General features: G+C 35.3%; 1 long non-coding RNA gene across 3 annotated transcripts; it reads right to left on the bottom strand.

Annotated features, from left to right (window-relative positions):
- Nucleotides 1–1940: 1940 nt before the first annotated feature.
- LOC110882754 lies at nt 1941–3936 on the bottom strand. Of its 3 annotated transcripts, none has more exons than XR_002560200.2 (4): nt 3705–3936; nt 2972–3087; nt 2467–2899; nt 1941–2226 (listed from the first exon to the last, which is right to left on the bottom strand). It is a non-coding gene; the product is annotated as an uncharacterized LOC110882754 (long non-coding RNA). The 3 variants fall into 3 exon arrangements; XR_002560203.2 differs by having other exon boundaries at nt 2630–2899; XR_004864097.1 differs by having other exon boundaries at nt 1941–2899.
- Between the last annotated feature and the right edge of the window lie 10702 nt (nt 3937–14638).

The following is a 14638-nucleotide window of genomic DNA, read 5'->3' as shown; positions in this document are numbered from 1 at the left end:
CTAATGTTCTGTTACTTGGGTTTTCTCATCACACACAACATAAGACTTTAGAACTAACAAGGCACTACATAGTTTATATTATGTTTCCAAACATCTAAAATTAAACACACATGCGCACTAGTCTAGTATGTCAAGTATTCTTGTTAAATAGTGTGGAGATGCCATGCCTCAACTATTCCTAAAATGACCCTCAAACATTTATTAAGCAAAAGTGAAAAGGAACATATGTAAATGATTCATGATCTAAAGACCTCAATGATAAAGGTATTTGAAATGTCAGATTTGGGAAGGATAAAATACTTCCGGTGTTTGGAAGTCATGCAGACAAGTATGGGAATCCACATTTCACTGCATAAATATGCTGTTGAAACGTTCGAGATGGGTGAGTGCAGTGCAGCCATGATTCCTATGGTTCAGGAAGCCGTTTGACAGCTCTTGATCAACTACGGAAGGTTGGTTTTCGACTCATCAGCCACCACCACGTCATTGGAAATCCTTGTTTGTCCTTAGAGATAACCTCCTACTAGAATATTAGAGCCATTTTGAAATGAGATAATCGACAAGATACTTGTTACTGTAATAATTTTAACCTAAGACATTTTTTTATATCAACTTATGAGTCATTTTTGCGAAAATGGTAAGTTTTCTTTGGGTCCTACATTTGTGTTTGTTTTAAGAACTAACCGTTTAATCGTTTGTTGTAGGTCATGATGATAGGGCGTGATCCCACTAGTGCCAAGCTTTTCCAAATGATGCAACCAAAAAGGGGCGTCAAGAGTCGGGAGGAGTTGTTGTTCGCATCGGTTGTTTATCTTGAAGGCACATCAAGTGATGATATGGTAATATTTAATCAAAAGCAATAATCTGTATATAATTATTCATGATTTTGTATTAGTGTGTGCAGATGCTAGGATACTTGTTTAACATACTAATGGAAATGTTAGATTTAGTAGTTATGCTTAGTGATGGAAAAAAAACCCGACTTTGACTGCGTAATACCCGAAATTGAAACATCCGGGGCTGGTATGGGATTGAAGAAAACTTTCGCCGGTATGGGACGGGTATAATATTAGGTTATACCCGACCTGATTTCCCAAATGTGTATAACCGTTTACCCAAACCATATACCTATATTAAGTTTTAACTTTTAGTTTTAGTATCTTTTAACATTTGTCTACTCTGATGCTTCTTTTGTTTATTATTCTTATGTGAATTTATTTAGGGGGTGTTTGGAATTGCTTATCAACTTCTTCTTTTCTTTTTCTCTTTTTTTTTGAAAAGTAACTACTAACTAAGAGCATTCACATCCACTCCATTATCTTTAACCCTATAATTTAACAAAAAATCACTACTTTTTAAAATTTACCTCCCATTTTAAAAAAACCCTCAACATCCTATCCTTTATATTTATCTCTATATTCTTTTTTTATTAATTTTTTCTCTTTCTTTCATTTACAATCTTAACTACCCACTATTTTGACTCAGGGGCGGACCTGTAGTGTAAACGGGCGTAGCCCGGGCTACGGCTCAAGTTTTTACGAGTAGTGTAAAAAAAAATTTTTTTTTCCGATTTTTATACACATGACACCCCTGAACAAGTACGAGGACACCCCTAAAAAATTTTGGGATACCCCTGAGTTGAAGGTCTAGTTCCGCCAATTTGACTCATCCGAAATCTCCGTCGAAATTGCAGATTGCAGATTAACGTAACACAGCTATACCCGCACCCAAAAACGGACCGAGCCAGTACACCCAGTGGCTGGTCCATGTCCAGCCAACCACAGCTGGGCCAAAGGACACTGCAGGGTTCATGGATGCACCATCAAATGCACCACCAGCTAAGATATTTGCACCCACTATGTAACCATACTGACCAATTCCATTTTTAGCCAACTAATCTTTCCATGGTAAAAAAACAAAATTTTCAATTCAACCAGCACTTGCAAATTCAGGGTTAAAAATAGATGGTATTTGAATTACTTTTACATGTACATCTACAAACTTGTATAAAACAATTTACATATCATCAACACACAATGTGCACTATCCTTTCCTTCGAAAGCTTTTGACAGATAAGTGGATCCAAACACCCCAAGAATTATATTAGCATGCATTGCCCATGTAGTCTACCAGTATTTCACTAACCATACCTCTATCCGGAATCTTCCCGACCGCACCATGTATCGGCGCAAGTCCTTCGCTTATTGGCCCGGGATTCTTTTTCACCTAAAAAATAACGAACAATTTATCAGCAAGGTGAAATACATATAGAAGCTGGTTCTTGTACAGAGTGATTTTTGTGTGTGATGGGTAGATGCTTCTGTTAAATTAAAGGTGGTTTTAGACGTGACGTTGTAATGGTTAGGACGCACAATTGTAACCACACGGTTCGTTCATGTGTCAGGCCAGGACAACTTTAAAAGAAAAACGTTGCAGCTAGATTTAAAACAAAAAATCAACATTAACCTTCACTGTTAATTACGATCTTGCCGCTCAATCTTCACCATTGAAATAGTGTAATCAACGGTCCAAAAGCACTTGGTACCCTTCTCAAGTAATATCCACTTTGTATTTGATCCTAATCCAAATAAATGAAAAGTTTTCTAAACAAGAAAATTTGGAGACTTACATTTTGCCCTGAATCCTTTAAATCATTGAGGAATTCATCAACAACAGGCACATGTTGAAGGGTCACACATATATGAATGCTGACATATGAACAATACGTTCGAAATGTCATTTCCAGATTATTATTTCACGAAATGAAATTATTATGATCAGATACATGTTGGGTCTCTGCAAGGGACTTAAATGCCAGTCTTTAGAGGACAATATGCCCAACGCCACAATTGTCACATCTGGCCTTCCAACGATAAACAATTCGGGGATCTCTTTCACTCTACATAGCATTCAAAAAAAGGCAAATAAGTAATTCCACCTTAGAACTAAAAAAAGAGACAGAGAGATATACCCTTGTTGTATCCTCATCAAGATCATCATCGCTATCATCTTCTTCTGAAGATAGGTATCTCAACAAATTGCGAAAGAATGTACGAACCATTTGATCAAACGTGCAATTAACTCAACCTGTCATCATACATGTTATTAGTCAAAAACTGTTATAAACGCCAAAAAGTGTCGGTTTTTCAGTGAAAAACGTCAAAAAAAGGCAGCGTTCTGTGTCTTTTTCAGCACTGCACGCAGCAGCGTTTCTGCAGGTTTTTGGATCGGTTATTACCGGTTTTTTGGACCAGTTTTTCAGCAAAAAATGAAAAAAAAACAACGTGTTTATTTCAGCAAAAAACGCTACAAAAGTGCCCGTTTTTCAGATGACACTAATTCCGGGAGACTACACATAACAGATAGTTCACAATTATACCACTATTTATGAAAATTTGATTCTTATTTTCGGCTTAATCGGGTGGGGTTAGCATCAAAACTTAATAAGTAGAGTTGAATAATCAAATGGACACCATCTAGCATCTATTCTTCACTGTTTTCAGCTGCAGTTGATGAACACACACAAAAACAAGGGTTTTCCATTTTACTCAACCTGTTCAAAAATCTCAAACCCAAACCCCCCAAATAGCAACAAAGTTACTAAAGAAATAAACATGAAGTCAGTCATCCACGACTACAAACCCAACCCTACTTCATCAAAATACATTATACAAAAACACAGAGAGAAGGAGAAAAAAATGAACCAAAAATTACGAAGAAAGAGCGATGCCGATTGGGTTTGAGCGGTGAAAAGCATCTGAGTGGGGAAGTATTTAGAGCATTCACATCCACTCTCTTGGTTCTGCCATTGCCACGGGAAAGGAAAAGAACGAGAGGGCGGGAGAAGATGAGATGGCGGGTAATTATGATATGGTTGAAGATGGGGGGCTACAGTAGCTTTTCATATGTGAAAAGTTACTGTACATTCTTTTTAGAATTTAGGGTTACAGACATCAAATAGGGGATAGGATGGAGTGAATATTTAAAAGCTTTTTTTTTTAAATTTTAGAGGTAGGGGTTAAGATGGTGGATTGGATGTGAATGCTCTAACTTCTCTTTTTCTCCTTTTCAACATATTACCCAAACATCATTTTATAAAAAAAAACTCCTTTTTATAAAACTTATAAGTCAATAAGAACTTGCAAATGGAATTCCAAACACCCCTTAAAACATACAATATTAAGGGGCCGTTTGACAACATTTGAATGGTTAAGTGCTGAACCAGTAAGAGGTCTGAACCATTAAGTACTGAACCAGTAAGAGGTCTTATGAGTCTATATAATGCTAACCATTCAGAGGCAAATGTCTGAACTATTCAGACATCTACTCGTTAAACAAACAGTCTGAACCATTAAGTGCTGAACCAGTAAGAGGTCTGAACCATTAAAAGACTCATTAAGAGATAAACAAACAGCTCCTAAATAACAAAACAAATATCTTGTGGATCAGGCAATTTTAAAACTAAAATATCGTGCATGTTGTATTTTTCTTTGTGTACCACATATTTGGTTATTAATTTTGTATTTTTCGTGTTGAGCTGAACATCTACTTTTATATTACATTCACTTGGTCTTTGACGACTTTTTTGGTTTTTTACATGATTAATTAAATAACTGTATGCTGAACAACAACAACTATGTAAATCCATTTATTTATTGATTACACTTACACCCCCTACAATCTTTATACTTTTCACTTTGAACCTTTCAAGTTTATGTAAGGAAACCGGTTTTGATCCGCCGGTTATGTCCTCTTCCATCAAATCTTCTTTAAACCCTCTACTTACGGGCTCATGTTGATCATACTTTGCTTCACCTTCACCAATCTGACCAGTTGAATTCTCCAGATATCTTTCTACAAACTCAGAAATGACTTTCACTTGTGAATGCTTGAGCTTTTCAATAATAAAGTTTTCCACTTGGCTTTCTTTTTCGAGCTCCAAGAATATTTTACGAAGCAGCAAACCCTTGGGTACGTTATCCGCCCTCTCTAAACATTCGAAAAGAATTCTAGTTAGCTCACAAAACAATTCATCGTCGTCGCCATTTGGTTGTTGATGATTGGAAGTCGATGTGGATGGTTCAGAAATGTGTAAGATGATAGGTTCTGAATGTTGTGAGATTGGTGTTGAATATTTGAATGATGTTAGATTTGAATATGATGTGGGTCTTGTTGGTTGTGGGAAATTTGTGAACTCCATTGAAGAATAAGATCAGATTGTATGGTTGAAGATGATTGAGGCTTTGGTATATTTATAGTGTTTTGGAGATGAAGTAAGCTACGATGTTATTGACTTGTTACTTTATTGGAGTTTGAAAGGGTAATACTTCACAGGATTGGACCTCATATGTGTTTTGACTTTTTCTTGTGCTATGTGGGGATTTACTTTTGAGTCTTTGACCAAGCAAATAAATAACAATAGTTTTATGCTAAAAGAATAGTCACTATTTAATAGTTAAATGATTTTTATTAACCAAGTGATCAACTAGCTAATTTTCTTTTATAGTACATGGAATTACCATGTTTTATCACTCTTAAGTTTTTTCTATTTTCTTAACACATGTATAGTAGTAACATCACATAACTTTTTTTGGGAGGGTTAATGTAACAAATGATAAAAAAGTGAAATGTGTGGGTTATATGACGTGTGTAGTGGATGATTATGTAGATATAGGGTTATATATGTATGTGTATATATATATATATATATATATATGTGTGTGTGTGTGTGTGTGTGTGTGTGTGAGAGAGAGAGAGAGAGCCAATTGTGTTCACCCTGTTATAATTTTCACTAGAGAAGCGATTTAGAGGGGTATTGCCCCTTTCGGGGCAGTGGCGCCATAGGACGCTATAGTGGCCTCCGGCATTATATCACCTTCCACTACGGAAGGACTTATAGGTATTTATATTTCACGCCCCTCTTAAATTGATTTAGTTTTAGATATGTGTGTATAAAATTATAAATATAGATTTTGTATATGCTTTTGTTAAGGTTTCATTATTTTCACAATTAAGCTCAAATATATATCAAAATCAATACCTAGACCATTTTTTTAAATTGAAGTATTATGCATAAGTTTAATAAGGTTATATATAGTTAAAACTATGACAAAAATAAATTACAAAATCAGCACTTAATTAATTAGGGAAGACAAAAGTTTTACTGAATCTCTGTATCTACGTGATGATGATGATTATCTTATTATCTAGTTATCTTAATTTTTAATTATTATGTTTATCAATGAGGCTAAGTAGCAGGAGAACCATAGTTTGATAGTTTAGTCCTTTTATCTAGGATAGAGTTCGAAGATGGTCTTTTTTGTTGCTTCTAAGAAGAGTTCGAAGATGGTCTTCTTTACCAGTTTACCAAGACTGAACCCGAGAGCGAACAAAAGCACCGTTTTGATTATCCAACTCCTCCAGATAATGAAAGACCCAAATCTAAGAAATCTGAATTTTGAGAGTGAAAGACTTTTTTAAATGTCAACACTTTAAGAAACATAACCATTTTCTCTTGTTAAGACCAGGAAATAAGTTCACTTACCAGGTCGAGCCTCATCAATACTAAAGCTTTTGAAATTATCTTGTGTTGACACATTGTATGGATTTCCACATAATTAAAGTCTTGATGAAGGAAAAGTTGCATCCTCTTGATGTCATACGAAGTGCTTTTACGTATGCAATGACACAATCACTTATTGCCTCCCTTAGATTGCTTGAATAACTTTAGTTAATTAATCTATCTATACTTTCTATAAAAGGAGAAATCCCAATAACATAAGAAAAGATGATGTGTTAGCAGGAGAGGCTGTCCAACAATGCTTTTCTTATGTCATTATTACGTCATAAAACCTAATATATAAATCACTTTAAAATTCAAATTTGGCCCACAGTCAAAATCCAAACGTCTGCTGAGGAAAGGTCTGCCCACATAAAGCCTAATATAAAATATCATTTAAACTTTTGTTTAAACATCTGCCCTCAACATTTTATAATCAAACATCAGTTCCCAATAAACATCTGTCGAGATTCAAAATTCTGGCTCCACATTCAAAATTCAAACCATATATTCTAATCCTATAAATAAGGGTTAATAATCTGACTCCACATTCAGCCGCTAATCTCCGATTACACTTCTTTGTTCAAGTGTTTGTTGATTATGTTTACATGTTATCGTTCCAGTATCATTGTTCCAACATCGTCGTTTCAATGAAGCTTCCCATCACACATCAACCTTTCAATATCGACGTTGCAGTATCATTGTTGCAACATCGTGAAAAGTTGCATGTGCTACCTTCTTTGATGGGAGAGTTGCATTGTTCGATTTTCGTTAAATCGAAAGTCAGATTTTCTTGCGTCAGAAAGAATTTCTCTTTTTATAGAAAGTATAGATTCGTGCAATATCGTGAAAAGTCAGATGTGCTACAACAGTTGAGAAGAGACCTTTGCATTTTAGGTTTGTTTCTTATTTTGATTAAGTGTTGATGATGTTGAGAGTTTTTATTTACACTGACATTTTAGAATATGTTAAGATGCATGTTTATATTATTAAAATGAACTACTACATAGAAAAATAGAAATTTAATGAAATATTTATAAAGTATTACACGCTAGAGTTAACACTTGCTAGGATTTCGTAGACTCTGGCCTTTCTCCATGTGATTTTATGCTCTCTTTTGAATTTCAGGTCAGTTAGCATGTTGTAGATTTTCTGATCCTTGTTTAGAAGTTGTGTCAGAAACTCTTCTGCATTCTTCTGGAACTCTGATGGAGGAGAGTGGAGGACTTCATCGAGAAATGCTATGTTGTTCCAGGTTTTGTTGTAATTAGTGTCATTTATTATGTCGACTTTCTTGTTTAGTTCTTCGTCTGTTCTTTGTTCTTTGAGTTACCACATGGAGAACTGTGTTTTAACATCGCTGGTGTCTGACCAGTGGTAGAAGCTGAAGTTTACCATGTAGATTTTTTGTTGGTTTTCGGATTTGGAACAATTTTTGACAGAAAGTGATTTGTAGGACAATTTGTTGATGTTTTGAATCAAAAGTAATCATCGGTCTTTTATAGAGTTTAAAAACGCGTCTACATGGTAAATCAAGAGGTTAATTGTAATTGTGATAATCTGCTTTTGTTCTTTGAACTTCGAAATTTTGTCCCTTGGGTTTCTTGGTATTTAATTTTACAGTTTTCCCATAAAAGTTGGGGTTTGAAAAGGTTTTTGCATTAAAAGATTGCTGTTTTGAAATATACATTAATATGTTTATATTAAATATACACGTTTTCAGAATTACAAATTTCAGTATATAAACTCATAGTCACTTCACCTGTTTTTCATCACGTTTTCCTACGAAGATATCATACTTTCAGGAAAGTCGAGTAATATAGTTTATTCAAATGGCGTCATTCACAAATGCAAAATCAGATGATTTAAAGCAGCGTTTTGTCAGGCAAATCGAGGAACAGGTGTATGAAGATAGGGCTACTCTTCAAGAGTTGAAGAGATGTTTTGATGGATTGCAAGTTGGCCTGTTCACTAGAGAGCAGGTTTCCAGAGATCTTATGCGGATGCCTTCAACTTCCGTTTATGAGCTTTGTGTTGTCAGTAATATAGAGTGCGGTGATAGAGACGTGGAGTTCATGGCGATGCTGAAGGACATACATCGAGAGGTTCAGCAATCGATGGAGTTGAAGCTAAAGTTTCTTAATTATTGCTGTTATTGTTAGATTTGAACTTTAATGTTGTTCAGTATGTGATGTAATTATTGGAGTTTTAGTTTTAATGTCATGAATAAATGAATAAATTTTAATTTAGGAATCTATGTTGTGTTTTAGTTTTACTTATTTAGTGTTTGAGTAAGATTTAGATTATGTTGATGTTGAATTGTGTCTGAACATCTGTTTGGTAAGTCAACAGAGGTTTAATAGTGTCAAGGGTTGGTTTGATGGTGAACAGATTATGTTGATGTTGAATTGTGTCTGAACATCTGTTTGGTAAGTCAACATAGGTTTAATAGTATCAAGGGTTGGTTTGATGGTGAACAGATGAGTGCAAAGATAAAACAAATATTTAGAATTTGATCATTGATAGTTGTTTTTTTTGAAGAATCTGTGCTCCTGCAAATTACAGAGAGTCAATAGCAGTTGCTCAAACTTCTGTTGTTGAGCGAACTGCTCCTGGTGATCATGACACCACAATCGGTGTTATGAAACACACACTAGGAAAACGCAAAAAGAAAGCTGTCACATCCAAAAAGCCCATCAAAACCAAACAAAATAAAAAGGTTCCTCTGGAAGATGAGATCCCAGAGGTTAATGAAGTGACAACACAAATGTCACTTGAAACCACTGCTGCTACTTCTTCACAATTGTTGGAAAGATCTCAACCCATCCAAACTCCTCATGTATCCTCACAAAAGGATCATGTTGTAAGTACATGGACCCCACAACATGAAGTAGACCTTTCATATGAAAGTATGTTTAAAAGTCCCTCTCCCAGGGCGATCACTCTTTCTACACCACAACCATTGACTCAAGTTCCATCAACAATATTACCTCTGTTTGAAGCAATTAAATTTCAGAAAGAAAACAGTTCCTCTAATGCACACATTACTGAGAGTAGATCCCAACAACTAACTGTGTCTGAACAAATTCAATCTCCTATCCTACAAACAGTTGAGGAGGTTATCCCCGTTGAGTATTACGAAACTCTTGGTGGTGGTTCAAGTGGAGCAGCCACTACAACTGTTGAACCCATTGGTGATCAGTTGGACAGTGGTTACATCATTAAGACTCCCTTGAAGGCAACTACTGATGAGGTTACAACTGTAATCTCTGCTTCAGTGGGAAGTCCCCAGAACGAAGAAAAAGGGGCATTTGTTTCTGATGATATGGAGACTTCTCCTATTATCAAAACAAATATAACCACTACAGGTGGGAATTCAGATGATCCTATTAAAGTAGGTGATGAATTAACTTATAAGGATTTGACGGTTAGAGTGTCTACCATTGAAACAGATGTTATTGAAATGAAAGAATTGATTAAGCAGATGATAGAGCTTTTTAAAAGTCAACCTACCAGACAGGAAATTGCCAATGAGCTTTGGAATTCAATGCAACCCATCCTTCAAGCTCAGAGGAATTTGGCTGAAAGTAACCGCAATTTCAGTTTGAATTTATCAGAAATTTGGTTGATGCTAGGTATAAAGACACACAAGCAGACATTATGAACATTAAGGAACATTTGTTGGAACTTACTGGCTCCACCTCTACATCAATCTTTGAGAAAGATGATGATGATAATGATGCCAAAAAGGGGGAGAAAGATTCACTGAGAAAGTTGGCACCAGATTCAAAAGCTAATCCTACAGAAATTGTATCCCCTGCTCAACCTAAATCCCAACCTTCTCCAAAAAAACCACCAAAAAAGAAGGAGAAAATACCTTCCACACCATCATCACCCATTTTGTCAATAGATGCTGGGAACACAAAAGTATCAGTAGATGTTTACCAAACAGCTGCTGAGACACCAGTTGTTTCAGCAGAAGTTTCTCAAACATCTGCCATGATCATTTTCACTGCACCAACCACAATCCAACCATCTCCAACGTCACAAAGATTTCCCATACATTCATCTTCACTACCAAAACATTCTCCTTCATCAGAAATCATCTCCACACGTAAGAGAAAATTCATATCGATAGAATCACAAAAACAAACAATGATCCTCTGGTAAAGCCAACTCAACCTAATTGGAAGAAAGTCAAAACAGTGGATTCAGATGAGGTATTGAAGTTTAAAAGAATGAGAGCAGAGCTTGTGGCTGTTGATTATGGTCCAGTTAGATCCATTGCCAGATGGTCTAAACTGAAGATAGTTGAGACCTACAAAAAGCTGGCAGAAGTTAGAGCTGAACATTCAAATGTTCTTCAAAACTCAGTCTATCCTACAACTGCTGCTCTGTCTCTAAAAATCGGTACTCCGAAAAACCTTCTCTCATCATCTGATTTTTCTGAATCAATTGCAAATTTAGTTAGCCTACCACAATCACCAAACTCATCTTCAATAAATCTTTGCCCAAGAAAACCAACTGATCTAAAAATCGTAAAGTGGAAGTCATGCTCAAAAACCCAAGTATTGACTTTGATCAGACCAGATGGTAGTGTTGAAGAGATTAAAATGGATAGTGCATATAATCTGAATGCATACGATCTCCAAGATTTGTTGGACCTTCAACTTGAGAGGGATGATGAAGAAGACATGTTCTCCCTGGACTTTGAACTACAATTCAAAGGACAAATCAGGGAGATGTTGATGAGAAATAAAAATCAGTAATAAAGAAGGGTTTTCGTATCATCTGTTGTATAGGGAGATTGTTAGATCAGCAGCTATTACATTGTTTACAGTAGCATATTTAACCAAATCACAACATGTAGCGAAGGACATGTTGCTGCGTAACAAATTCTTGAGTGAGGTTTGATGTGTGTTGTTTAGGCAGGTGATCGTATGTTCTTAGTTAATGTTTGTTAAAGTTAAGTTGTAAATTATTATTCTTTTATAAAAGTTTAAAGTTGTATTCGAATTTTATTAAGTTTGTTAGACATCTTTCATATGTACTTATGTTTATAACAATTTATATTGTCAATGGATGGATACTCTCTTTTTTGAATAAGATGTAACACCTCGCAAAATCATGTCCAATAAAATATCGACACGTGTCTTGGACTTTAAACGATTAACAAATTGATTTCGAGGGACGAAAGTTGACAAACAAAGAAAGTATGTGTGTAGAAGGATTCAAAGTGTCAACATTTGATAATTTTGCCTTTCAACAACCCTACACGATGTTTATACCCTTAAACGAATGGATCATGAATCGTATGAAACCGTTTGTGGAAGAAAGTGAAAGTTTACAAGACGCGAGGGTTAAATGTGTCAACATGTTTAAATTATACCTCTGAGTGACCTTTTAACGAACCCGAAGCTTTGTAATGATTAATTATGCTCCCGAGAATAAGTGATAAAAATTTCACAAGGTTTCGATATCGTATGAGGAAAACACGTTAACTTTCGTAATTAAGGGGTTAAAAGCTTCAACAAGGCAAAACTTATGTTTTCGGTTATCATTTAACGAAACCGGACCTAACGGTGTTTGGTTACATCTCATGGATCACAAGAATAAAAGTTAAATGGGTTAAATGTGCTTAAAATGAAAGAATTTACGCTTTAGAAGGTCCAGGGGGTTGAAAATGTCAACAATTGAAACTTGCTGATCTGGTTACCCCTATGGTGGCGTCACGCCACCACCAACATCCTCTGCCATCGCGCGACGCGACGGCCTGATCTGGGTAGAAAATGTTGACAGCTGCGAGTCCAGCCAGTTCCACCGCCTTAGAAAGCCTGAATTGGATTCCAGGGACTGAGCCAACAGTATTACATGAATAGGGGACACCTGGAATCATCAGAAATCATTTGTAGGCTTGTGTGGAATGATCTTGTGAAGTTTATTTGGCTATATAAGAACTCTTGTTTGCTAGTTCATGTGCTCATTCACAAAATTATTTCAAACTCACTCTCTGGAGCTCTATGGACTTCAAGCAAGTTTCCCTCAGCTCCTAATTCGTGCTAAGAGCCTTTGTAAGCATTCTTAGCCCCTCTAGTTCAAGTTTTATTAGCTTAATGACCTAAAGTCAAAGCCGTCATAATTAAGCTTTGACTTAGTGATTAATCACTAATGGTCCAGTCATTATTCGAATTGAAAGTGGCTATAAGTTGGCAATTATGTGGATAATAAACCCTTAAAAGGGCACCCACTGATTATCACTCTAACTTGGTCAATTGTCGGGTCAAACTTAAAATTAAAAAAGTCAACAGAAGCTATCTTTGCAAATAAATTCATAACTAGTAATGTAGAAGTTATGGAACCTGTATTAACACTAAAATAACTTGGTAAATAATGTAAGAACATGTCTAAGCATGTTCAACCCGACAATTCTGAGTTTAGGCTCGGTTCGGAACCGAAAGTCGCAAAAGGAGACTTTTGCTTTGACTTTCAGTTCTTACCCGATTTAGCTTGTTTTGTAAATGCCTTAGGGTTCCATTAGGACCATATCACATGTTAGTATAACCCTCTGAGTTAATACAATGTGGTTCCTTTGTAATCCTAGTTCATTGCATATTTCCGTTAAATGCCTAAAATTGACCATTTATGCCCTTTTAATGTAAAAACAAGATTTTTGAAAATGTGAGAGGACAAAAACCTTTATTACTAGTTTATAAACATGTCCTAAAAATTTGACATCAGTTTGAGGTCTAAATTAGGAGTTATGCTCGATATCGTAAATTGAAGCCTTTTTATTAATTAAACGGCGTTTTCAGCATAAAGCCTATTTAAACCCAAATTTCGACACCAAACTTTTTACCCACTGATGTAATATAATATTTTGGGATTTTTGAGGATTTTTATTTGTTTTTAAACTGATCATAACATGGGGTTCTTGCTTTGATTCGGTAATTGACGGTTATACCCTTTTTGCTAATAAAATGAGTTTTACATAACATTTTGATACCAAACCTTTTGCTACTGATTTTATATGTTAAACAAAATATTTTAAGCCTTCTGGACTGATAAAAATCTCAGCTTTCCTTATATAACCTGAAAATCGCCTAAAACCGACTTTTTACGCGTTTTAAACGCATAGTATGGATTAAAACTATTTTTGACACATAAGACCTAATACCTACTGATTTTTTAAGTAAATTTTTATACTTTAACAGTAAGAAAAAGTTTTGAACTCAGATTTCCAAATTTGACCTTTAAAGCTTACGTGAAATGACCAAAATGCCCCCACGGCGCATAGTTTGGTTGTAAATGATAAATTTCACATATATGCAATACCCTACTGATATGACCTGCAAAAATAAATATTTTTACTGATCATTCTAGACCAGAACCTCAGATTAATATTTAATCTCTTTTATAACCGTTAAAATGACCAAAATACCCCTACGGGGCTTAAATTGATTTCAAATTCGCTTTGGGCATAATGGAAGGTATCCTATTGATATCACAACATATTTAAGGTATATTAACTTGTGAAACCTGTATATGACTCTTTTAGTTACCCGTTATGCATTTTTCGCGTTCGTTGCTGTTTATTTGACTAATTTGCATAAATTAACCGAAACGGATCAAACCTTATCATTATTACCTCAAAATCCAGAATGTGTTTAGTTTACCCATATTATACAAGTCTTCAAACTTTTCGGGTCTAAATCACATTCTAATCTGGTCTTCGCTTAATCTTGCTTTTTGAACCGTATACCTTTCATTAAAACTAACCGGTCTAAGTTTAAACTTAAGTAAGACCCGTTAGGAATCTAATAGGTTATTAAAACCTTCGTTCCAGATTTAGGAGCCCAGTAAAAGATATTTGCACTTGCTGATTGTTTACGGCTGAGATAAATTGAATATTTTGCTCAGGTAAATACTTTTAACTTATTTCCCCTTATACGGGCTTGGGGTACGGTATATAAAATACCGCTTGGTTGGGTATTGAATCTTTAATCGTATGAAGGTTAAATCATTGATATAACCCGTTTAATCTATTTTGTTTGTATAAAGCCTTTGGGGGGTTAATGACCA

The sequence above is a fragment of the Helianthus annuus genome, chromosome 1 (assembly GCF_002127325.2).
Source record: "Helianthus annuus cultivar XRQ/B chromosome 1, HanXRQr2.0-SUNRISE, whole genome shotgun sequence".
NCBI lineage: Eukaryota > Viridiplantae > Streptophyta > Magnoliopsida > Asterales > Asteraceae > Helianthus > Helianthus annuus.
Note: the sequence above shows the minus strand (reverse complement) of the source record. Positions and strands in the feature narration are given on the sequence as shown.